General features: G+C 37.3%; 1 long non-coding RNA gene across 1 annotated transcript in view; it reads left to right on the forward strand.

Annotated features, from left to right (window-relative positions):
• The window catches only part of LOC123459258, a 660,147-nt gene that overhangs the window by 340,859 nt on the left and 291,914 nt on the right, over positions 1 to 27,374 (forward strand). The window lies entirely within an intron of this gene.

Below are 27,374 nucleotides of genomic sequence, written 5' to 3' on the forward strand. Positions count from 1 at the left end.
AGACTTTCTGGCAACCATCTTAACTGCCTGTTGCCAAAACACCTGCACCTGTAGCACCTGTCATGGATTAAAAATAATAATAAAAAAAAACAGCACAAAGGGTTATAATGACAGGAAGGGTAGAAAAGTCTCAGCACTGATTTCTTGATTGCAAAATGGGTCAGGCAATGAAACTGACATTGGATAGTTTAGATATTTGTCAAAATCAGGTTATTGAGTAAGTTTTTCTTTGTTTAATTTGTTTTGTGGTTATATTGTACTGGCTTTTCTCCCTTAGAATATATGTCATTCTGTCACTTCTCCCAAACATTTCTTTTTATGTTCCTTTCCTTTCCAGCTACCCTCCTTTGGCCACTTGCTCAATGGCCTCAAGAAAGGGTGGTGATACCCCTTACACTGCATACTTTCTGAAGTGCTAAATGCAGAACCAGTTTCATGTGAAGCATGCCATAGTATAGATACTGGTACACCACAGAAACTTGCATATGGGGCTCTGTAATTTCAGTGAATCTTATAATTCCATCTTTTGGTATTCTGAAGTAGGGTCCGACTCTAGCCCAGGCTGACTTGCCGTTCACTATGTAGTCTCAGGCTGTCCTTGGACTCACAGTGATCCTCCTTCCTCTGCCTCCTGAGTGCTGGGATTAAAGGCCTGTGTTACTACTCCTGGTTACTATTCTGTCTTATTGCTGCCACTCTTCCCTTCTGCTCTGCATTTAGCACAATCTAATTACTATAACTCACCTGATCTCCACAATTTGGCAGAAACATTTATCTCAATTTGTAACATTATATCTCCCACCTAATCCTTCCTTGTTTTCTTATACTTTTTTGGAGGCTCAGTTATTAAAACCATGAAGCTTGAAGTCAGAATGCAAATTTTAATTTAATAATATATGACCTAGAAAGACTAATGAAACATTTAATAGTGTGTGACCTACTAAATTAAGGAAACATACATAAACACACACACACACACATATGTATATTTACTGAGCATATTAATTCCAAATGTTTAGAACTAAGATGTGTACATGGATCTATGCATGCAGTACACATGAATGAGTGTTTTATATAAACTTTGCAGTAGCAGAGTCGATGAACAGACTTATTTTGTTCTTTCTCATAACAAGCTCATAAATATCACATTATTTCTATGCCCAGAGAGGGATTAGCTCAATGGCTGTTGTCTGGAAACCATTCATTAAGAAGAAACATTTATTATATATTTATAATATACTAAGATACATTGAAATTATTTGTTTAGTAAGGCTATCATATCTTATAATATGCAGGGTTAGGGGACACCTACACTTTACTTCTAGAATAGCTTGTTCCTGCTATACAGCCCATGATTTTGTTAACTTTCCATCTGTATTTCCTGCCAGACCTGATGACTCTCATTAAGGCACAGAGCAGGCGTCTCAATCCTACCACCATCTTCACTTACAAAAACATAACATTTTATTGCGAGAGACTGTCCTGTGCATTATAAGGTACTTAGTAGCACCTTCCCAGCAGGTTTCCTTTATATCTTTTTAGTAATGTCAAAAATAATTTCCTGGGCTGGAGAGATGGCTTAGCAGCTAAGTGCTTGCCTGTGAAGCCTAAGGACCCCGGTTCGAGGCTCGGTTCCCCAGGTCCCACGTTAGCCAGATGCACAAGGGGGCACACGCGTCTGTAATTCGTTTGCAGAGGCTGGAAGCCCTGGCGCACCCATTCTCTCTCTCTCCCTCTATCTGTCATTCTTTCTGTGTCTGTCGCTCTCAAATAAATAAATAAATAAATTTTAAAAAATGTTTAAAAAATAATAATTTCCTGTAGATATTACTAAACATCCTCCCCTTTTGATGAAAATCATCTTTAGGTGAGAGACAACCACAATGCATAGAACTGTGGCAGTCATAAATTAGTCAATGACATAAAGGTCAGACAATTAAAAAAAAAAAGAGAGAGAGAGAGAGAATAAAAGAACAAGTACAAATGAGAGAGAAGAGATGAAATAGAGATAGATGAAACAAGAGGACTCTAATGTTCATGTAGAAGCCATTGGACAAATGATTGGCATGGTCTTCCCTCTGTAATTCCCACCACAGACAAGTCATTTCAGAGCTATCATTACTGGGCTTTGGCCATTAAGAAGATGCAGCACACAGATTGCAACTATGTGAGTAACAAGTGAGGAGGGCCAGTGATTGGACTTAGGAGCTCATATTCAAAAGGACATGCTTTACTAGGGAGAGACAAGACGGGGAATGGCGGGCCAAGGAAGGAAAGGACAGGGTTAAAAAAAAAAAAAAAAGAAAAAGAGAAGAAGACATTAGGAAATTGGAAAAGGCAAAGTGGGAGATAAAAATGGAGTCAGGACAAAACTAGCATAATTCTCAAGTTATCATAGGAGAGAAAATTTTCTACAGTAATTGTGGTGTATTGATTACATTCTCTTTACTATGTACAAATGCCTGATAAGACACAACTCAAGAAAGAAAAGGGTTTATATTGGCTCATTGGTTTGAGTAGAAACTTTAAACCTTGGGAGGAGGAGAAGGCAACAATAGGAGCATAAAACAAAGGTGGTCACATTGCTACCAGACTCAGGAAGCAAGAGATGAATAGGAAGTGGAGCCAGGCTATGCAACAGTAATACTTGTCCCCAGTTACCTACTTCCTACAGTAAGGCTCAATCGCCTAAAAGTTCTACTATCTTCCCATATAGCACCACCACCTAGAGTCCAAATTAACAGACACATGACCCACATGTGCAAATACATTTTGCATCTAAATCACAAAATATAGAGACCTCATTGACAAATGGCTGTGAATGTTTAGTATCTGAAGGCAGAACATTGAACCAATTTTATACTTTGACTACTAAGTCCCTGTCCTGTGTATTTGCCCTGCTTTCAACACACACACACACACACACACACACACACACACACACACACACACCCTTATGATTAAGATAGGTCCCACTGCACAAAGGAAATAAGTCTACTTGGAAGCCACCACGAGTTGAGATGTACATGATGGGTACGTAAGACCTTAGTGTCCATTGCTTACATCCCAGTGAATTTCCCCAGCTTTTACCCTGAAAATATAATACCTGTGTTGGCAGCATTGTATACCCAAGTGTCATGGAACTTGAATATGTAGGAAAAGAGTCCCCAAAGCCCTGGCCCCTCACTTTAGCAGTAGTGTAGCAAGTAGTGGAGGGAAAAACGGGGCTATTGACTTGATCCTGCAGTTTAGAGTTTTGGAGCAAGATCTCCTCTCAATATCACATTCAGCTGAGAATCTGAAGCTATACAACAGTTCTGTGTTGAAACCTAAGTTTTTGGCTAGAACAGAGACTATGGCTAGCATGTCACAGATGAATTTTCCTACTTTTAAAGTATTTAGAAATTAGTAGCTTATGTCAGGTCTAGTCAGAGATTCAATAGATATTAAAGAAGAAGAAAAAAACTTACACATGTAGCCAGTGATGTTATAGAATGGAAACTCTAAAATAAATGAATGTTCAGGTCCAGTCAGAAGCCTTTCTTTGTGTTCAGTGGTTAGATCCTCTGCTCATTATAGAATATTTGAGGATAGTGGACAAAGATGATTGTTAGGAAAAGAAAAAAAAAAAAGGAAACATGCTCGCTTGAGGATGAGAAACATGAAATTTGTTGTTTTACCAAGCTACTTGTTTCTTTGACTCTTAGTTTCTTGTTGTCAGAATTGCATACATTGACATCTGCCTCCATGTCATCATGGAACACAGAAATCCCTCCCTGAAAGGAGCATCCTAGGGCATGCTGCATTGTGGGCATTCAAGAAGGTCTTTGGCTTTTTTCTTTTTATTTCTGTACTTGAATGAATTGTTTTATGATGCAAATTAGCACACTGCACTAATGAAGTGAATTCTTTAACTGCTTGAAGTCATTTCTGGTTATGATTAAGCCATAGACACCCCATGAAAAGAATTTCATGGTCTTTGGTCTCCATGTTCTTCGCAGCATTGACTCTATCACATGCCTTTCCCAGCAGCACTCAGGGTACAGGGAAGTATACTATGAACGAATATCAATCAATACATAATTGACTATAGCAGGTAATTTTCTCTTCAGAGAGAATAGATTTGTATATCAGAAAATACATCAACTTATTCTATAAAAAAATAAAATAAGGAGACGATGCCAGAAATAAGATGGGTTGCTGTATAGTTTTGATATTAGCTCCCTTTAACAGGTGTCTAACCTGTTTGGGTTCTATAAAAATGCATTGTACTCAAACTTCATACAGTATAGCTCATAAGAAATTTACATTTTCTCATTTTTCTGAAGGAGGACAAGTATAATATTAATATGCCAACATATCTGTTGTTGGGTCCTTCACATGGAAGCCAATTATTGTGAAATGTTTGTTAGTTTGCAGATGGCCAACTTCCCATCACATCCTTACATAGTGGAAAGCAGACAGAGAAAGCCAGCTCTATCTCATCTTACTGTTAGATCACTAATATAATTCATGGGAGTTCATCCTTCATGATTTAATTACCTCCCCAAAGCCTCAGATTCTAATACTTTCCAAATGAATAAGACATGAGTTTAAACTAGGCAGATAGTGTGGCAGGGAAGAACTTTGCTTCCAGGTCTGCTCATTTTAAGGCTTAGGTTTTATCCATAAAACTATAGTGTGCCACCACAATAGCCATCTCTTACACTTTTGCAACACTCTTCATTTAAAAAAAATAAAACTTGAATAAATGGAAAAGCAGAGTAATGATTAGGATAATCTATGTGTAGTTGTAAAATACAGTTATGGGAAAAGGATTTCAACTCAAGTCTTTCCTGGGTACTGTCACTGTTATACAGGGGTCATGAGGTTAAACTTTTACTTTATTGCAAAAACAAATGCTGTATAATTAGAAACACTTTTTACTTCATAGCTTTGTTCCCTTTGCAATAAAACATCAAAGAATATATTGGTCTTCCCCATCCTTGACAGATGGAGAGCAAGCAAGGTAAGATGGATACCTTGAGAGCCTGCATTAATAAAGGCACAATTATACTAGGTATGAAGAAGAGACATGCAGAGCAGATTTCTGTATTTAAATGAATTGTTTTGTGATGCAAATTAGCACACTCTGCACTAATGAAGCGAATTCTTTAACTGCTTGAGTCATTTCTGGTTATCATTAAGCCATAGACACCCCATGAAAAGAATTTACAAGGGAAGATGCTGAATAAAACAAGGTGATGAAAAAAAAACAACATTACAAGTTTGCCAAACTGATGTAATTCCACTGTTGAAAAGAAAACTTGCTGTTAGCTTTTCACAGTTCATATTGTAAGATGGAAATAAAGGAAATGAACATGGCCTGTGAAAATGATTCCTAACAAGTAAAACTCTGAAAGAAGCTAAAGACAGTTCTTAGTGAAATGATTTTAAAACCGTATATTTATTCTCACAGCAAGTATTCAAGGAGTGTCACTGATGTGTCGTGCCCTGGGACATGCATTTCACGTATAAGTAGAGACCATGGGTATTGCATCTCAAAGAAGGAAAAAGAAACTAATGCTCTTTAATTTTGACAATTACATATTACAGTCAACATACTTCTGAAATAAAGGAGAGTCCATACAAAAAGATCAGTGTACTCCTACCTGGTAGTTAAGGATTCACCTTGTGGGGAGTTCTTCATTTGAACATTAATCATGTGATGCTCAACAGTATGTAAGCTAGAATGTTCTAGAATCAAAGACACAGAACAGTGATAAAGAAGGGTAGGAACAAGAGAGGACTTAGTTGCCTGATCAGGGGAAAGATAGGGGAGTAGCAGTAGATGAAACTACAGACAGAATTCCTGATTTGAGTGGACCATAGCTATTCTATTATAGGAATTTTACTTTCTTCCTGAAAGAATGGGAGATCACTAATGTATGCAGGAAGATATAAATAAAATCTTTCTTTTTTTCAGAAAGATCAGCCTGAGAGGGGTTGTGACTTGAAGAATAGGTCAGAAAACTTCATAACTTTAGTGAAAGAATGATATATCTATTCCAAGAACTATCAGTAGAAATGGACAAGATGGTGTAACTGTAACTGTAACTGTCTATAAGCTAAAACTAGCTGGTATTTTGATAATACAGGAAAATAATGTGTATGTTCCATCTCTGAAAAACTACTTCTAAACGTGAACCTCTTCAGGAGACCAAGGCAGGGGAATCACTTCATTCCATGCAGGTAGGACCAGTTTAGGCAACATAGTGAACCTTATCACAAAATAAAAATAATTATTAAGGGCTTGATAGATGGCTTAGCAGTTAAGGTGCTTGCCTGTAAAACCAGAGGACCCAGGTTTGATTCCCCAGGACCCACATAAGCCAGATGCACAAGGTAGTTCATGCATCTAGAATTTGTTTGGAGTGCTTGGGTGTCCTAGCACACCAATTCTCTGTCTCTCTCCTCATCTTTCTCCCTCTCCCTTCCTCTTCCTATCTCTCAAACAAATAAATAAAAATAAATATAAAAAGAAAATATAAACTTATAATTTTAAAATAATCAAGTTATTCATTAATTAATAAAAACCAACATAATACCTGATTGTGGGACTTCATTGTGAAGAGTGCCATGGTGTACATAAATGCTTCAATCTTCTTATATGTTAACTGCAATTGCCAACCACTTAATAGAAATTGAAATATATATATATGTGTGTGTGTATATATATATATATATATATATATAATGTTTATAAGAGAAAAACATTACTTTTACTCATTTTATAGGTACATGTGTACCCTTATAAGAAAGTGAGGATGAAATTACATTTGCAAAGTAATTAATTATAAGATAAGGGTTATATGTTGGAGAGCCATTAGGAGATATAAATGGGATATGAAGCTAGCAGATGATAAAGGTTATTAGAATGAGTTGTTTGGTTGTTTCCATTGAACACTGAACCCCAGTCTCAGGCAGTAAGTTCATTTATCTTTTCATAGTGTAGATGAGGCAGATTTTACAATTGAATCTTTGTGGCCTTTTACATTTTTTGAAAATCTGGTCAAATCACTTCTGCAAAGATAGATTCGGAGGTGTTTTCCACTCAAAATAACATACCAAGCCAGCATATTTCAGGCTAGTGTGTCTTTAACTTCTGAAGAGATTAGAAGTCCTAACTAGTAAAAATCTAAATAGAGTGAAGGAAAAAAAGAGAGAGCTTTTATTGTATCAGTTAAGAAAGGTGAGAACATAGCATAAATTATTGCTTTCAAAATTAGAGAGACAGTGAGGTGGTAGCAAGGAATTTTTGCTTATAGAGCAGACTCGGGTAGAAACTGCTGTGGGAACCAATCATTGGATAAGAAAACTGAACTTGTAATTGGCAAAATACTGGAGGCTCAGTGTTGATAAGTCTGATGGTTCAAACCAGAAGGGGCATCCAAAAATAGGCATACCTCAAGCATTGAGAGTTTCACCTCTAGGAATTCAAACCATCTCTCAGGATAATTTTCAATTGCAGATATTTTGTTATTTGAGCACAAGGAGGGAGCAAAAAGTTTTTTTTTTTTTGAATTTTGAATTTAATTTTTTAAATGACACAGAGGTCTCTTTTTACCCTTAGAACAAACGAGTTTACCAGAACCTAAACTGATGAATCTAACTGAACTAGAGAAGCAAGAGTACCCAACTCCAGCCGGCTTCACCTCTCACATGGTGGGAGAAGAATGCTCAACTCATAATTCAACCTTCAGATGAGGGAAGGAAAATAACCAACTCTAGCCTGATCAACTCATCCTATTACATTGAAGTGGAAAAACTGAAAAATTGCTTTCACTAAAACACTAAGCACTGGGTTAGAGAGATTTCTTATTTGTTAAGACACTTGCCTATGAAGCCTTTGGACCTAGATTTGATTCCTCAGTTCGCACATAAGCCAGATGCACATGGTAACACATATGATGAGTTTATTTGCATTGGCTAGAGACTCTGGTGTGCCCAATCTCTCACTCTACCTGATGCTTTCTCTCTTTCTCTAAAATAAAATAGATAAAAATATTTACCCAAAATACTAAACTTGCCACTTACAAATGAGTGCCTGGGATTGCCCATGTTTGATTCTTAACATCTCAGTACAAACCTTGGCATAGCTATGGTTTCCTATAACCTGACTCACACAGAGATGGCTCCTTCACTAAAAGAAGGTACAAATTGAAAGACAGAAACTTTGTCTCAATAAAAGATAAGGAGAGGTGATAGAGGAGGGCATTTAATAGTCTCCTCAGGCTTCCATGTGCACTAGCAAATATGTGTACATTGTACCTCACACACATTGCACCACATAGCACACATACCCTTCAAACATGTACCAAAAAGGAAAAAAAAAAATACTGGTGCTCCCTTATCTCTTGTATCTCACCATATCATTATTAAAGATCCATTACAGAAGTAATATGTTGTTGAGTTCAGTTTGTGAATATTTCATAGGGGGATAATGATCCTGCTGAGATATTGGCCTTTAGTTTTATTTTATTGATTTTTTTTTTTTTTTAGTTTTTCTTGTGTAGATATCAAGGTAATATTGGTTTCATAAGGTATGTTTTCAGAAATGAGAAAGTAGACTTGGTACTGATTCTCCTTGACATGTTTTGGAGACTTTGTGATCTGATCTTCAGCAAATTTATTAGAAGATATTTTTATTATTATTATATGATATTTTATTATTAGATTATTATATTAATTTTATTGTTTTACTGTGTACACTTTCCAATTTTTATGCCCTCGGTATTACTAGGTTGTATTTTTCTAATGTTTTTTCACTAGATTACTCATCTTGTTGGCACATTATCATTTACAATTTTCCCCTATCATTCTATCATATCATTATGAAATGCCTACTGCAATTTTCCCCTTTTATTATTGAAATTACCCTAATAAGGGCTCGATAGATGGCTTAGTGGTTAAGCGCTTGCCTGTAAAGTCTAAGGACCCCGGTTCCAGGCTTAATTCACCAGGACCCATGTTAGCCAGATGCACAAGGGGGTGCACACATCTGGAGTTTGTTTGCAGTGGCTGGAGGCCCTGACGTGCCAATTTTCTCTCTATCTGCCTCTTTCTCTCGCTGTCACTCTCAAGTAAATAAATAAAAAGTAACAAAATTTTTTTTAAAAATTACCCTAACACAAACTTTGAACATCAGTGGCTTTAATGCATCAGTTGAAAGACCAAGGTTTTCTGTCAATCAAAAAAGGGATGCAAAGCATACATTGTTGACAATAAGCTCACTGTGAGTAGGAATGAGGGTCCTGATAGGTCAATGTAGCTCATTAATTGTAGCAACTTCACCACTCTCTAGGCGAGCTAATACTCAATGAGATTGTGAAAATGTAGTATTCTTCAGGGAATCTTAAACTTACTCTTGATTTTGCTGATTTTCAAAAACTATTCCAGAAAGTTAACCTCAAAACTTAAAGTATATATATTTTACAAATAATTTAATTTTTTATCAATATCAATCACAAGGAAACCACTTATAATGGATGGATTTTTAGACATGTAAGGTGTCTAGGCTTGTGCCACCCCTAATATTTCTGTTCCTGATTTCTGCTATTACCTTTATTGGAGATTTTCAGAAAAAAATATAAATAATAAAAGAGTGTGGGTAGATGGAAAGATAGATAAATTAATAGATGGATGCATGCACACATAGATACAGATATAGCTAGATGGTAAAGAACTGGTACTCATGATTATGGAGATTAATAACTTTGAAATTGTGTAACAAACTAGCATTCTATAGATTCAGGTAAAAATTGTTTGTGCAGTATTGAATTTGAAAGTGGTATTTTCAGGTAGATATTCTGTGTTTCAATCTGGATGCAGAAACCCTACTTGGAACTAATTAGACAAAGCACTCCTACATTATTGAGAGTAATCTGATGACTTAAATTCTAATTTTAAAACTAATTGTTAATCATGTATTTAAAATTCTTTTGCAGCACCAGATGTACATATGTTTTAGTATATCTATATATCTATATATATCTTCCAGCAATGTGGATTCTATGTGTTTTCCATCAAATAACTAATTATAATAATCTATCCAAGTTCAAAGCAAAGTTAACTATCGTAATGTGTTTGGGACTACAATTTTGTGTTAAGGTTACAATATTTTCTGTGCCCTTAAGTACAAGTTCATTACTACAAAATCATTTAGATTATATTTCATAGTCACTTTTTTTCTTACAGTTAATAAGCCAGGTGGTTTTATAGGTCTCATCCTTTTATTCAGAGTGAGTACAGCTGTTTACATATGTAATCAAATTTCTTTCTAAATGGTACTATTTTTCTAAGACTCCCTTAGGTTCTCAGATACTCCCTATGTTAAAAAGAACAAGTCTAAGTAAAAAAAAAAAAAAAAAAAAGGTTGGGCATGGTGGTGCATGCCTTTAATCTCAGTATTTAGGAGACAGAGATAGGAGGATTGCCATGAGTTGGAGGCCACCCTGAGATTCCATAGTGAATTGTAAGTCAGCCTGTACTAGAACCAGACATTACCAAAAAAAAAAAAAAAAGGAAAAAGTTATGAATTTATTTCTTCTTAAGTTTATTAGGGTTCACACATTTTTAAAAGTTTTCTGTGTTTTTTAAATATTTTATTTCTTTATTTATTTATTTGAAAGAGAGAGAGAGAGAATGGGCATGCCAGGGCCTCCAGCCACTGCAAAGGAATTTCAGATGCATTGCCCCCTGTGCATCTGGCTTTCGTGGGTCTTAGTGAGTCAAACTGGGATCCTCTCGCTTTTCAGGCAAATGCCTTAACCAATAAGCCATCTCTCCAACGCTGTTTTTGTTTGTTTGTTTAGTCATTTATTTGCAAAGGGAGAGAGAGAGAGAGAGAAAGAGAAAGAATGGGTGTAACAGGGCCTGTAGTTGCTGCAAATTGACTCCACATGCATGTTCCACTTTGTGCATGTGGGATTTTAAGCTTTGCAGGCAAGCACCTTAACTGCCGAGACATCTCTCCAACCCTGAGGCTCCCTAATTTTCACTTGAATATATGCATATTTCAAGATGTTTTAATCAAAATTTATTTAATTTAGTGCTATTGCACACATTATACTATGCTTTAGACAGACACTAAAACCATTATGCAGTTGCACTAAGGAGCTCACTGTCTGCTGATGTGAAAGGAGTGTGCAATACGATTCAGTCCCCCAAAACAAAAACCTGTGAATGATAGAAAGGGTTTCTGATACACAGAAAGTTTAGTTTCTTTAAAGAGAATGTTTTAAACAGAACCTGTCTATTCTGTAAAAGAAAGACAAATGAAATGCATGTTACTTGCTGCACTTCCCAAAAGGAAGTCTGTGATTCATTAATAAGAATCTAATTGCAGAGAACTATCATTAGTGATTTGCTGAAGATAGAACCCAGAGCTCCATGCTTGCTGTGCAAATACTCTATTCCCTAGATGCCATTCTCCTCTGCAACTGGGGAGAATTTACTTCTGTCTGTCCTAAGGATTCACTTGTTTCAGAAATTTTGCTGCACATGCACAGGATGGTGAAGAATGAAAATGCTTCATTCAGTGACATAAACAGCTATTTTATGGGAAAGTGTTTCGTTTGTATGATTACTTTTAGCACAGAGAAGTTAATACTGGGGAGCTTCAGGGTTATGGTGCTTCGAGACATGGTTTGAATATCAAACTGTACTTGTGAATAATTTATAATAGAAAGTGCAGAATTATGATAACTGTCATGTTGACTACTCTTCAAAAGTTCTTAGAAATTATGGAGCCTGAAAAATAGCAAAATTTCTCTTTATTCCAAATCTTTCCATCTCATCACAAAGATATAAATTGTTCCTGAATTTGAGAGCTCATTTTCTCATGCTTAAATAATAAATTCCTGATGAGAATAGTAAGATGTGTCATAATTAAAAGTTAAGACAGTTCTCTCTTACCACCCTTTCTAACGCTATAACTCTCTCACACCCATGCACTATTGCGCCACACCAAAAACCATCAATTACACTAGAACCTCAAAACTCCAGTAGCTAAATGAACTCCTCCCATTCTGACAGATGATTTAACATTTATCCTTGTAAGAGCCATGTAAAGGCTTGTGATATTCGTTGGAAAAGAAAATATATTAAGAAACTGTGACATGTTTATAAATATGTCCTTATAAGAAAATGCTTTGTTCCCATATATTCAGTTAACCTCAAAATTCAGTTAACATCATGACTTTGTATATATACAAGTGCAAAGTCAAATAAGCCCATGGTTTGGGAAGAATATCTAGAGTGAAATTTGATGGCATAAGAGGTACTGGCATGTTGTCTTTCAGTCTTACTGTCTGGTCTTGTTGACTCTTCCTTGTCATGTGAATTTTCCTGGAAGCCACTTTCAGCAGTCTTTGGTGGCAGTTGGTACTGCCATTCATGGATCAGTCAAATGTAAGGTGTGTTTGTTCTGTCACTGTGCTTTGGGCTACTGTAATATTTATGTATACTGTATCACTACTTACATCAATAAAATATTATATTATATATATTATTAGTTCATATCTGACTCATTATAGAAGGTATAGTTTAATTCAGGAAAAATATAGATATTTTAAGCAGAAAAAGATATAATGCCCCCAAATCACTATCCACCATATCACTTGTCGGAAGCAGCGGTAGGTACTGGGGTATCAGCACTAGGCAAGTAAGAACAGAGTACTGCCCAGGAGGTGTGATTCTGAGGCCCAGACAGTGTGGAAGCCCCTGCAGACTGGTTACATGACTAATCATATGTGCCAGATGGTAGAGAAATAACAGAGCTCATGAATGGCTGCCACTATCTCCAACTTTCAAAATACCCAGATCTGGTGAGCTCACATGTGACCTTGTTTATCAGCGGCAATGTGAATTTCCATTGGCATCGTGCATCCCACATCTCATGCATATGTTACCAAAGAGTCAGTTCTATTTAGAATCCGCAGACCAGGCTGTGGGGGAGCCTGGAAGATGTAGTTAACTTTGCAACTCCAAATTGAGGGAGGGCAGAAAAGTATCCATCGAACTCCCACTTCTGTACTCCACTAAGAACTCAAGGAATGTCTTCTACTTATTACAATATTGTCAAATATGTCTACATACTGTACAGGATAGTAATCATTTCAGTTATAACACCCAACTGTAAACTGAATCAGTTTATCACTCTTTTTCTCTTTCCATAGTCACCCCAATTATCCCATGAGAATGGGCTTGAAAATACCTTTTTTTTTTTTTGAGGCCTGGTGTCGTTGGGCTGCAGTAGTCTCAGGATGGCCTTGAACTTACTGTGATTCTCCTACCTTTGCCTCTCAAGTGCTGGGATAAAAGGCATGTGCCCCCATGCCTGACACAATATTTTTTTAAGACTTTATAGTTAGTGACTCTTCCTTTCCCAATGATTATTGAACCTGTTCTATGACTTCTTTTTTTATTTTGCCAACTTCCTAAAGCTCTTTGCTGCGAAATTCAGTCCAATTTTGACAACTCAGATCCACATTGTCCTCCCTAAGTTTTGATATCCAGAATGTGCTTATGTCTGAAAACCCCTTGCTATATTTTGTTTTAGAAACATTTAATATAATCTTATCAACCTTTTGGTTTTATGATCATAGGGATATCTACATGAAGTAAATGACTGATGTCACCCTATGGAAACTTCTGGCCTGCAGTTCAGGGAGCTGGGAGTATTCTTTCTGACCTAACTGACTCTAAGCATATGACAAAGGGCCAGTCTCCAGGTCATCAGTGAATTTTGAAGACTTCAACAACATGTTCCATATTGTGCCACAAATGATAATAAAGATTTATTTGTGTTTAAGAAGGCTTGATCATTTCATGTCGTATTCATGAAAGGTCAATGCAAATTTAGATAGGATGTAGTTATATGTCAGCTGAGAGCTAAAAATTTGCATTACTCTAAACTAGGTAATTTCATAGTGTTTTCTCATGATTCACGGTATTCCCAGTGTCACGTTGATCTAAAATTTTTGTGGGTTTTAAATAGGATGTCACATTTTCACTCTTTTTGTCCTAAGGTTCTCTAACTTCTGAATTATATGCAGACTTCTATATGCATTCACCATTACAATATACAGGAATTAAGACCAAGTGATAGAAAGCTTCTGACTTCTCTGATCAATTAGCACTACTGTTGGCAGCCATTCATCTCTGCTACAATACCCAGTTTGTAAAGAAATCTGCTTGGACCGGCTAGATCCATTTAGATGGTGTTACTACTACCTAAAGAAACAAATGGCAAGGAAATATTCATGTGATAACATGCAATCATTGTTTTCCACTGCTTTTATAAAAAAAAAAAATTAAGCTCATGGAAGTTTGTTTAAATATTTTTTATGTTTATTATTATTAACAAGATCTTTCATATGCATACAACATGTGTTAATACCCTTGCCCCTGCCACCATTCCATTGGGGATGTTCCTCAGTAGGGTTTCAGGTATTCCCCATGAGGTTGTAGTTTATGCATTGTGGGAGAATTAGTCAGATATTTTTGCAGGAATGGTATGCCTCTGGGCATGATGTCTCAACCTGTGGCTCTTACAATCTTTCCACCCCTTCTTCTGCAAAATTCCCTGAGACATGGTAGGTGAGTTTTAAGTCTAATTCAATGATAGGCTCCTAGGAGCCTCTAGATCTCTAATTTGGTAGGTGTTGAGTTTGCCTCCTACACTCCTTGCATTGATTGTCAGGAAAAGCATGGAAGCAGCACTCTTGCTTTTCTCACCAGTTCCTTTCTGGATTCACCTGTAGCTTAACTGATAGTTTGTCTCCTCTGATCACACAAATTTCTGAAAAAGAAGAACAGATTCTACAATGGACAGTGAAATCAGCATAGTTTAAAAGGAATGAGCGTTATCAATTTAAGGAGAATTTGTTGTATGTGAGCCTTCTTTTCAACAAAGAATAATGGGAACTTGACACAAGAGAACATAATCTTTTTTGTTATGGGATTCTGATCAAGTTCACAATTGCAGATATGGGTTCCTTTACACTGAGCAAATCTCTCAGCCAACCAGAAAGCTATTGGTTACCCACTGAAGCTGTGTGCCACTCTTGCCCTGGGGCATATATGCTCTCAGGGTGTTTACTTCTGAGTAGTTTAGTCCTCGGGCTGCTCAGCTCATTGTTGGCCATTTTCCCCCAGTAGCTCATATACTGCTTCTAGCAGTAGATAGGCTAACTGTCTGGGGCCTGGATTTTTTTCTGAGTTCTAGCAAGTTCTCTCACTGCTCTGTGTCAGCAGCATAAGGTGTCTTTAGCAATAGGGTCTTAGCTTTTGCCTCAGGCAAGTAATCAAGTGCTTTGACAGAAAGCTGTTTTGGTTTTAGGACCTGATAGGTCTCTCCAATCAACAGCTCAATGTAAGTAGTAACCAATCTCCAGTACTGGGAGTTACAGGTCAGAGACAGAAAAAATAAATTCTTTTCAGCTTAGGCTTCCTCCCACCTTCATCAGAGCCCTACTTTTCAGGTGCTCCCCTCTTACTCCTTTTGAGGGTTATTTCTTTTAGGCTATCTCCAAGGAGAAAGGTTTCTATAGTATCAGCTCATTTTGGATTTAATTTTGTGTTTGTTTTGTCCCCTCGCCTTTCCCCCCTCTTCCCGCAAACCCTTCCATCCCTATTTCTGGGCCTTGAGTTCCCCATCAGGTATGACAGAAACTCAAGCAGGCCCACGTTAGGAATCACAGATAAGTGACATCATATGGAGTTTGTCTTTCTGTAATTGTATGAGTTCTGAGTATTATCTGTTCCAAGTCTGTTCATTTTCCTACAAATTTCATTGTATCTTTCTTTCTTTTTTTTTGGTTATTGCTGAGTAGCATGGCATTGTGTAAATGTACCACAACTTCATTATCTATTCACCCAGTGATGGGCATCTGGGTTGATTCCAGTTCTTAGCTATTACAAATTAAGCAGCTATAAACATGGTTGAGCAAGTGTCTGTGTATTGATGCATGGAGCATTTAGGATAAATGCCCAGTAAGGGAATAATTGGGTCTGTTTGTAGCTCAGTGTTCATTCTCTTTAGGAATCTCCAAATTGAGTATCATAGGGATTGTACAAGTTTACATTCCCACCAACAGTGGATAAGTGTTCCTCTTTCCCCACATTCATGCCTACATTTCTCATAGTTAGATTTTTTTTTTTTCCAGGTAGGTTCACACTCTCATCACTGTTGGTTGTTTTTTGTTTCTTTGTTTGTTTGTTTTTTTAATGATTTCCATCCTTACTGGAATAAGGTAGAATCTCATGGACATTTAAATTTTCATTTCCCTAGGGTTAGGGATGTTGAACAAGAGTTTTGTTTAGGAACTTTTCACTTAATCCTATATCATGGAGACTACCTCCTATTTCTTTCTTCCAGAAGGAGAAGACTTGCAGGTTTTATATTGAGGTCTTTAAACTATTTGGACTTGATTTCGTGTATAGAGAGGTCATTTTTCTACATATGATCATCTAATTTGTCCAACATCATTTGTTGAAGATGTTGTCTTTTTTCCAGTTTATATTATTGGCAATGTTGTCCAAGATCAAGTCATGTAGTTACTTGACCTAAGGTCTGAGTCCTCAATTCTATTCCATTGGTTGTTTTTTCTTTATATTACTATATCTTCATAATATAGCTTTAGATCAGGTATGGTGATAACTCCAGAGATGGTTATTTATTTATTTATTTATTTTGGCTGAGGATATGTTTGGATATATGGGGCCTGTTCCCATTCCATATGAATGTTGAGATTTTTTTTTTAATTTCTATAAAGAATAATGCTGGGAACTTTATTATTGCATTAAATCTGTATATCACTTTTGGTAGAATTGCCATTTTCGCAATATTAATTCTGTCTATCCAAAAGCATGGGATGTCTTTCCATCTTCTCAAGTCCTCCTATTTCTTTGTAGAGTTTTTTATTTCTTTTATGTCTTCATTATACAGGTCTTTCACATCCTTGTTTAGTGTTTATTTTTTTGTTGTTGTTGCTATTGAAAATGGGCTATTTTCACTGAACATTTTCTGTGTGTATTTTTTTTTTCATACAGAAAGGCCACTGACTTTTGTGCATTGAGTTTATATCACATCACTTTACTGAAGGAACTAATCATCTTTAGAGTTTTTGAGATGGATATTTTCGGGTCACTTAGGTATAAAATCATGTCATCTGCAAATAGAGCTAACTTGACTTCTTCCTTTCCAATTTGAATCCCTCTTATTTATTTCTCCTATCTTATTGATTGGGCTAGTACTTCTAGTAATATGTTGATGAGAAGTACTGAGAGTGAGCAACCATCTCTTGTCCTGATCTCAATGGAAATTCCTTGAATCTTTCCCCACTAAGTTTTATTTGGGCTTTAGGTGTTTTGTATATAGCCTTTATTGTGTTGAGATATTAACACTCCTTGTCTATCTTTTTCAGCATTTTTATCATGAAGTAGTGTTGTATTTTCTTGATGATTCCTGGAATTCATTCTTACATTTAGTCAAGTCTTCATTAAGCTGAATCAGTCAGTTACTGAGCCCTTCCATTTCTTGAGTTACCTTAAATTCATTCATAGTTCTTTTGAGGGTTCTAATGTTTTCTTTAATCAAGTTAAGCCTACAATCAAAAGCTGAATGCTCCAAGATACCATTCTGTTCAATGTCATTGCCATGATTGTTGGTTTTTGATGGTTTATTTCCAGTTTAGCAGGTTTTTGATCAGGGTCTCATTGGATGTTGTAGGATTGATTGTTTTTTGTTTTTTTTGTTTTGTTTTGTTTTTGTTTTTTCTATGATTTCATTGGATGCTTCCATTGTGGGACTAGGTATCCTTGGTGAAGAACTCTCAGTTTTCTGACTTTTGTTTTTGTGTTGTGTTCTATCCATTTTGGGGAAACACTTTATTTTATTGGGGAAAAATGCAAGTTTTTGTCCTTGTAGAATCTTCAGAGGGTATTCTGTTTTATATGTGAACCAGATAGGTCTACTCGTGTATGACAAGATTATAACCACAGATGCACACAATTTGAAGATTACAGATACATCAATGGTACCTTGGGAACTTGAAGCTGTGGCTGACTCAATCCACTTGCTTATACTCTTCAGCACATGGGAATCATGGTGTTGGTGAACCAGGTGCCAGGAAGCTGGAGAGCCAGAGTTAAGAGGCCTACTCCCACAGTGGCCTGTGTACCCTCTGACTCAGGGGAATAGGGATGTTGGTACCCAAGGGCCAATCAGGATACTAAAGCAAAAGGCCTTTTTCCAAAGCCCACACAAACAGACCAGGCTTCCCCAAGCTAGGTACACGGGGACCTACAGGGACCAGGAAACTGAGTGGAGCCAGGGAATAGGGTTCTTGCCTCCTCACTCCTTACATGCACACCCTCTGCCACACACCCTCAACTGAAGTGTATCTGGCAGTTGGGGACCCAGGGGCACTTTGACCAGGAAGGTAGAGCAAGGGGCCTGCTTCAGCAGCAAGCTTGCAGGGTCCAAGCAGTCCCAAGCTAGCTGCAGAGGAACCTACTAGGACCAGGAAACTGGGAGAGCCTCAGGGAACAGGGATATGGCCTACTCACTCAGCACCCACTGTGTGTAACCCCCATGGAAGTTTCAAACTTTTTTTTTTAATTTTTATTAACATTTTCCATGATTATAAAATATATCCCATGGTAGTTCCCTCCCTCCCCACCCCCACACTTTCCCATTTGAAATTCCATTCTCCATCATATTACCTCCCCATTACAATCATTGTAATTACATATATACAATATCAACCTATTAAGTATCCTCCTCCCTTCCTTTCTCCACCCTTTATGTCTCCTTTTCAACATACTGGCCTCTGCTACTAAGTATTTTCATTCTCACGCAGAAGCCCAGTCATCTGTAGCTAGGATCCACATATGAGAGAGAACATGTGGCGCTTGGCTTTCTGGGTCTGGGTTACCTGACTTAGTATAATACTTTCCAGGTCCATCCATTTTTCTGCAAATTTCATAACTTCATTTTTTTTTACCGCTGAGTAGAACTCCATTGTATAAATGTACCACATCTTCATTATCCACTCATCTGTTGAGGGACATTTAGGCTGGTTCCATTTCCGAGCTATTATAAATTGAGCAGCAATAAACATGGTTGAGCATGTACTTCTAAGGAAATGAGATGAGTCCCTTGGATATATGCCTAGGAGTGCTATAGCTGGGTCATATGGTAGATCAATCTCTAGCTGCTTTAGGAACCCCCACACTGTTTCCCACAATGGCTGGACCAGATTGCATTCCCACCAGCAGTGTAGAAGGGTTCCTTTTTTTCCACATCCCCGTCAACATTTATGATCATTTGTTTTCATGATGGTGGCCAATCTGACAGGAGTGAGATGGAATCTCAATGTAGTTTTAATCTGCATTTCCCTGATGACTAGTGACGTAGAACATTTTTTTAGATGCTTATATGCCATTCGTATTTCTTCCTTTGAGAACTCTCTATTTAGCTCCATAGTCCATTTTTTGATTGGCTTGTTTGATTCCTTATTATTTAACTTTTTGAGTTCTTTGTATATCCTAGATATTAATCCTCTATCAGATATATAGCTGGCGAAGATTTTTTCCCATTCTGTAGGTTGCCTCTTTGCTTTTTTCACTGTGTCCTTTGCGGTGCAAAATCTTTGTAATTTCATTAGGTCCCAGTGGTTAATCTGTGGTTTTATTGCCTGAGCAATTGGGGTTGTATTCAGAAAGTCTTTGCCAAGACCAATATGTTGAAGGGTTTCCCCTACTTTTTCCTCTAGCAGTTTCAAAGTTTCTGGTCTGATGTTAAGGTCTTTGATCCATTTGGACTTAATTCTTGTGCATGGCGAGAGAGAAGAATCTATTTTCATCCTTCTGCAGATATCTATCCAGTTTTCAAAACACCATTTGCTGAAGAGGCTGTCTCTTCTCCAATGAGTATTTTTGGCATTTTTATCGAATATCAGGTGGCTATAGCTACTTGGGCTTACATCTGGGTCCTCTATTCTGTTCCACTGATCTACATGTCTGTTTTTGTGCCAGGACCATGCTGTTTTTGTTACTATGGCTCTGTAGTATAGGTTAAAATCAGGTATGGTGATACCACCAGCCTCTTTTTTGTTGCTCAGTATTATTTTAGATATTCGAGGTTTTTTGTGATTCCAAATGAATTTTTGGATTGTTTTTTCTATTTCCATGAAGAAAGCCTTTGGAATTTTGATAGGGATTGCATTAAATGTGTAGATTGCTTTAGGTAAGATTGCCATTTTCACAATATTGATTCTTCCAATCCAGGAACAAGGGATGTTTCTCCACTTTCTAGTGTCTTCTGCAATTTCTCGCTTGAGTGTTTTAAAGTTCTCATTGTATAGATTCTTGACTTCCTGGTTAGGTTTATTCCATGGTATTTTTTTTTTTTTTTTGATGCAATTGTGAATGGGAGTGATTCTCTGATTTCATCCTCTGTGTGTTTGTTGTTAGCATATATGAAGGCTACTGATTTCTGTGTATTTATTTTGTATCCTGCTACATTGCTGTAGGTTTTGATCAGCTCTAACAGCTTGCTAGTAGAGTCTTTAGGGTCCTTTATGTATAGAATCATGTCATCTGCAAATAATGATAACTTGATTTCTTCCTTTCCAATTTGTATCCCTTATATGTGTGTCTCTTGCCTTATTGCTATGGCTAAGACTTCCAAAACTATATTAAATAGAAGTGGTGACAGTGGACACCCTTGTCTTGTTCCTGATTTTAGTGGAAAAGCTTCCAGTTTTTCCCCATTTAGTAATATGTTGGCTGTAGGCTTGTCATAAATAGCCTTTATTATATTGAGATATGTTCCTTCTATTCCCAGTCTCTGTAGGACTTTTATCATGAAGGGATGTTGGATTTTGTCAAATGCTTTCTCTGCATCTAATGAGATAGATGATCATGTGATTTTTGTCCTTCAACTCGTTTATGTAATGTATTACATTTATAGATTTGCGTATGTTGAACCATCCCTGCATCTCTGGGATAAAGCCTACTTGGTCAGGGTGAATGATCTTTTTGATATACTCTTGTATTCTGTTTGCCAATATTTTGTTGAGAATTTTTGCATCTATGTTCACGAGGGAGATTGGTCTGTAATTTTCTTTTTTTGTTCTATCTTTGCCTGGTTTTGGTATCAGGGTGATGCTTGCCTCATAGAAGGAGTTTGGTAGAATTCCTTCTTTTTCTATTTTGTGGAAAAGCTTAAGAAGCAATGGTGTTAGCTCTTCCTTAAAAGTCTGGTAAAATTCAGCAGTGAATCCATCTGGGTCTGGGCTTTTTTTTAGTTGGGAGATTATTGATAACTGTTCGGATCTCCATATTTGTTATAGGTCTATTTAAGTGATTAATCTCATTTTGATTTAATTTAGGTAGGTCATATAGATCAAGGAAATCATCCATTTCTTTCAGATTTTCATACTTTGTGGAGTATATGCTTTTATAGTATGTCCCTATGATTTTTTGAATTTCTCTGGAATCTGTTGTGATGTTACCTTGTTCATCTCTGATTTTATTAATTTTTGTCTCTTCTCTCTTTCTTTTGGTCAGATTTGCTAAGGGTTTATCAATCTTGTTTATCCTTTCAAAGAACCAACTCTTTGTTTCATTAATTCTTTGGATTGTTCTTTTTGTTTCTATTTCATTAATTTCTGCCCTAATCTTTATTATTTCTTCCCGTCTACTACTTTTTGGTTTGCCTTGTTCTTCTTTTTCCAAGGCTTTAAGGCGAAGCATTAGGTCGTTTACTTGCGACCTTTCTAATTTCTTAATATAGGCACTTAAGGCTATAAATTTACCTCTTAGAACTGCCTTCATTGTGTCCCAGAGATTTTGGTATGTTGTGTTCTCATTATCATTTGACTCTATAAATTTTTTGATTTCCTTTTTGATTTCTTCATTGACCCACTCATCATTTAGTAGTGTATTGTTTAGTTTCCATGATTTTTTGTATGCTCTATAGCCTTTCTTGCTACTGATTTGTAGTTTAATTCCATTGTGGTCAGATAGAATGCAAGGAATTATTTCAATTTTCCTGAATTTGTTAAGATTTGCTTTGTGTCCTAATATATGGTCTATTTTAGAGAATGTTCCATGTGCTGCTGAAAAGAATGTATATTCTGCAGCCTTTGGATGAAATGTCCTACATATATCTGTTAGGTCCATCCCTTCTATGACCTCATTTAGTCCAGATACCTCTCTGTTTATTCTTTCCCTGGATGACCTGTCAATTGTTGAGAGTGGGGTGTTAAAGTCACCCACCACCACTGTGTTTGGTGTTATCTGTGACCTTAGTTCTAATAGTGTTTGTTTGACGAATTTGGGAGCCCCCATGTTAGGTGCATATATGTTTAGGATTGTAATGTCCTCCTGTTGGAGTGTGCCCTTAATCAATATAAAGTGACCTTCCTTATCTTTCTTGACTAACGTTGGACTAAAGTCTACCCTGTCTGATATTAGGATAGCAACCCCTGCTTGTTTTCTAGGCCCATTTGCTTGAAACACCGTCTTCCAACCTTTCACCCTAAGATAATGTCTATCCTTTGTAGAAAGGTGAGTTTCTTGGAGACAACAAATTGTAGGATCCTGCTTTTTAACCCAGTCTGCAAATCTATGTCTTTTTGTTGGGGCATTGAGACCCTTGATATTAAGAGATATTATTGAAAGGTGTGTATTTATGTTTGACATTTTTGTGTGTGTGTGTGTTTCTGGTTCTACCTGTGCTCTCTTCTGTTAACTGGTATTTGAGTATAGCTTGTTTTTTCTAGGTTCCTTATATGTGTGGTTTTCCTTTTGTTCAGCATGGAGGATTCTATCAAGTATTTTCTGTAGAGCTGGTTTTGTCTTCAAATACTCCTTTAACCTGCTTTTGTCATGGAATGTCTTTATTTCTCCATCTATTTGAATGGATAACTTTGCAGGATAAAGTAACCTTGGTTGACAGTTGTTATCTTTCAGAACTTGGAATATATATCTCCAAGCCCTTCTGGCTTTAAAAGTTTGTGTTGAATAATCTGCTGTAATCCTGATGGGCTTGCTTTTGTAGGTAACTTGATTTTTCTCTCTAACTGCTTTCAGTATTTTTTCTTTGGTGTGTGTGTTTGGAAGTTTGATTATAATATGGCGAGGAGAGGTTCTTTCTGGATTTTGTCTGGCTGGGGTTCTAAAGGCTTCCTGTATCTGTATTGGCACCTCTTTCCCAATTTGGGGGAAATTTTCCTCTATGATTTTGTTGAAGATGCCTACTATGCCTCTGGAGTGGAGTTCTTCTCCTTCTACTATGCCCTGAATTCTTATATTGGATCTTTTCATAGTGTCCCGAATATCTTGAAATTCCCACTCATACTTTTCTATAAGTTTGCCTTTCTCTTTGTTGGACTGCATTAGGTCTGCCACCTGGTCTTCTAGCTTAGATATTCTGTCCTCTCCCTCATCCATCCTACTGGTGAGATTTTCTACAGAGTTTTTTATTTCATTAACTGTGTTCTTCATTGCTAGTAATTCTGACTGGTTTTTCTTTATTTCTATTTCCCTATTTATGTCTTGTATTGCCTTCTTTATTTCATTAAATTGGTGTCCTGCCTCTTCTTTGATTCCTTTGATTTCCTCTTTGATTTCCTCTTTGATTTCTTCTTTGATTGTTTTCATGTGTTCTTTGACCTCTTTGAACGTATTTATAATTATTCTTTTGTACTCTTTCTCAGGCATTTCCTCTAACTCTTTCTCACTGGAGGACATTTCTGATGCATTAATACTTTTAGGTGGATTTATATCGTCTTGCTTTTTAGTGTTTCTTGTGTTATAATGTATATATTTTTGCATCTTGGATTAAGTTAATGCTTGGATTTTCTAGCTAGCTGTGTATTCTTAGCTGTATCAATTGATTTGATGTAATATATTTTCAGGGTAGGACCTTAAGGTATTAGGTGTGGCTCTTAAGATTCTCAGAGTATCTACAAAGATGTTCTTAGGGGTTGAGTTTCCCTGCTATAGGAGTATTCAAGCAGGCTGAGTGGAATAAAATACAGGTAGATTCTAAAATTTAACTAAACACTGTACACATTCAATCAAAAACAGCCCCGAGTATGTATGCAAGAGTAGTTATTATAATGACCAGATCCTCTATTAACAAAGAGGTTTAGATTTCTGGTCTGTTGAGGGATCCAAGTCAGCTTCTGACCAAGTGAGACCCTTCCCTGATGCAATCCCATTTACCTTGGGTGATTTTGGTCTCAGTCAAGTTGTTTCCTGGTTCGTTGGGCTGCTGTTCTGATTTCTGGAGCTGGGCACTTGCTTTTCCTACGGTGCAAACTGAGCCGCTGCTGCTGCCTCTGCTGCTGCTGTAGCTGCCACTGCTGGAGCCACCACTGCTGCTGAAGCTGCTGCTGCTGTGTCCACTGCCGCTGCTCCCCCTGAAGCTGCTGCTGCTGTGTCCACTGCCGCTGCTCCCCCTGAAGCTGCTGCTGCAGGATCTGCCGCTGCTGCCACTCCTGGGTCTGCTGCTGCTGGGGCCGCTGGTACCGGTGCTGGAGCCGCTGAAGTTGCTCCCGAACTCTGCTCCTGCTTGGGTCCCGTTGTCAGCCCAAGTTGGCGTGGCCGGGTCCCGGGCTGCTGCTCTGTTCGCTGGAGCTGGGCTCAGGCGGTGGGGGAGGGGAGAGAGCCGTGGCTGCTCTGGTTGTCTCACTGCTCCACGTGTTCTTCTACCTCGCAGTCTGCTCCTCCGCTGCTCGCTGCCGCTCTCCCCTCACGTTTCCCGGGTTGCGGAGAGCGCGGTGTGAGGGGAAGCTCCCGCACCTGGCTTTTCCTGCGGCTCGAGCCGAGTCTGTGGTTTTCTGCCGCGCCGCGGCGGTTGGCCATGCTGCCGGAGCCGCTTTTCCCGCCTGTGCAGGCTCTGGATGCTCTATAACTCTTCTACTTCTCCGCTGCCGCTTCAATTTCCTATACACCTCACTTTTTAGTAAAAGTGTATATTTTGCTGAGTTTTTTTGGTCTTTTTCCCCCCTAGGCTGCTTTGGCATGGTACCTATGCCGCCATCTTAACCGGAAGTCTCGGAAGTTTCAAACTTAAAAAAATACATTAAATTATTATTGGCAGTTCAAAGATAAAACAAATAAGATATATGAAAATATAAACAACAGGGCTGGAGATATGGCTTAGTGGTTAAGGCATTTTCCTGTGGAGCATAAGGGCCCAGGTTCAATTCTCCAGTACCCACATATGCCAGTTGCATATGGTACCATATGCATCTGGAGTTTGTTTGCAGTGACTAACAGCAGAACTATACTCACTCTCTTCCTCTTTCTCTCTCTCTCTCTTTCTCTGTATTTCTCTGCTTGCAAGTAAACAAATAAAACATTTAAAATAAACAAAGACAACATATATGAGGAGATAAAAGCTAATATAAGACTATAAAACACTTGAGTTTTAAAATTTAATTTCAAATTCCCCGAGAAGTACCAGCCAACTTTGCCCATCTCATTGCATAATATTTCTCGAGTCCCATTTCACAGGCTGGTATTGTATTTCTCAAGAACACCATGGACTAGATGTTGTGACTTAATGGTTTAGCACACCACTATAAAAACTGAATCCTTGTGGATGTTAAGCATGGTTCTGAAACTCTCTGTGGATTCAGTTTCTCTATACAAAAAGCACAGTTTCAATATCATCTGGTTTGCTGCCAGAATTAAATTAATTCAAGTAACAGGTACAGAGTGATAGCTTAGCACTTGTTAGCTGTAATTATTATTTTAGTGTTATTATTAACATTATAATTCCAGAGGAAGGTCCATTTTCTTTATCTATTGCCTACTGTGCTCAATATCCATATCTTTTTTCACTTAAATGCAGCTCAAGCATCACCATCAAAGAGAATGTGAAGACCACTCAGCATCACACAGCCCTATGGTCACTCTATGATATCGAATGCTTCATTTTATTGTTGTACTATTTTTATCACATGTTCATTAATTTAATGTGGTTAACTCTTTAGAGTAAAAGTAATTTGTGTCTGGTATATAGATATGATGTTTATGGCACGCATAAATAACTGAGAACTTATCTCAGAAATTACTAGCAAATAAGATAACATTAAAATGGTAATGATGGGATGGGTTTGAGGCTCAATGGTAAAGTATTTGCCTAGAATACATAAGGCCCTGGTTTCTACCCCAGCATGCATTAAAACAAAAACAAGAACAAACAACATGATCTATGGACTGGAGAGACAGATCAGCCAGTAAAGTTCCTGTCTTGCCAGCAGAAAGACCTGAGTTCAATCCCTAGTACCCACATAACTGCTAAGTGTGGTGTCATGTGCACATAATCCCAGCACTAGGAGGAAGACAGGAGGATTCCAGGAGCTCATTGCCAATCCAATCTAGTCTAATCAGTGAGATCCAGCGTAATGACAGACTCTGTCTCCAGAAAAGTTGTGGTTGGTGTACATGAGGTTAACATCTGATTTTGTTCTATGACTTCCTCACATATATGTATGCATGTGCACATGCAGCTACATATGAATGCACAGACACACACACACACACAGACACCCATACAAGCATGTGTGCATGCCTGTGTATGAACAAACACAGACGCACACACACACACACACACACACACACACACACACACACACACACAAGATGACCCGAGTGATAATAGATAGAATTATAAATATTTATTCTCCTAGTGATCACCAGCATGTGTTAACAATAACTACACATTATAATTAGAAGTACTATGTAATTTCATATTCATAACAGCTCTAAGGTATATGAGCTCCATATTACAGTCATTATAAAAATCTAATCTCAGATATTAAAAAAATCTATCTGAGATCATAGAATTAGCATGTAATACTGACAGAACTGAATTGTATGTTTTATTAATCAAAACTGTGTTTCTTAATTGTTGTGTTATTAAAAATAATAAAAATGGAAAAACAAAAGCAGGTTCACCCCACCAAGATAAAAATTGGTGAAGATGATGACTAATTACAAAAACAATTCAATGAAAAGTAGAAATTAAAGGGGTGGGGATGTTGTGAAGGGAATTCACTGCTCAATACCTTACCATCAATACTGACTCAATAAATCTCACAATATAAAAAAGAAATGTAAGAGAAAATTTACATGAGATGTAAACTGGAAGCATTAGCCACATTAAGCCAACTAAAGTAATAAACAGTAGGACATTGGTGAATATATTGACATTTTCATATAAATACTGTTATTTAAGTTATTGATAAAGATATCATGTCCAGTTATAAAAGTAAAAGAAACAAAACTCAAACTGGATTGCATCC

Source organism: Jaculus jaculus, chromosome 3 (genome assembly GCF_020740685.1).
Source record: "Jaculus jaculus isolate mJacJac1 chromosome 3, mJacJac1.mat.Y.cur, whole genome shotgun sequence".
Lineage (NCBI taxonomy): Eukaryota > Metazoa > Chordata > Mammalia > Rodentia > Dipodidae > Jaculus > Jaculus jaculus.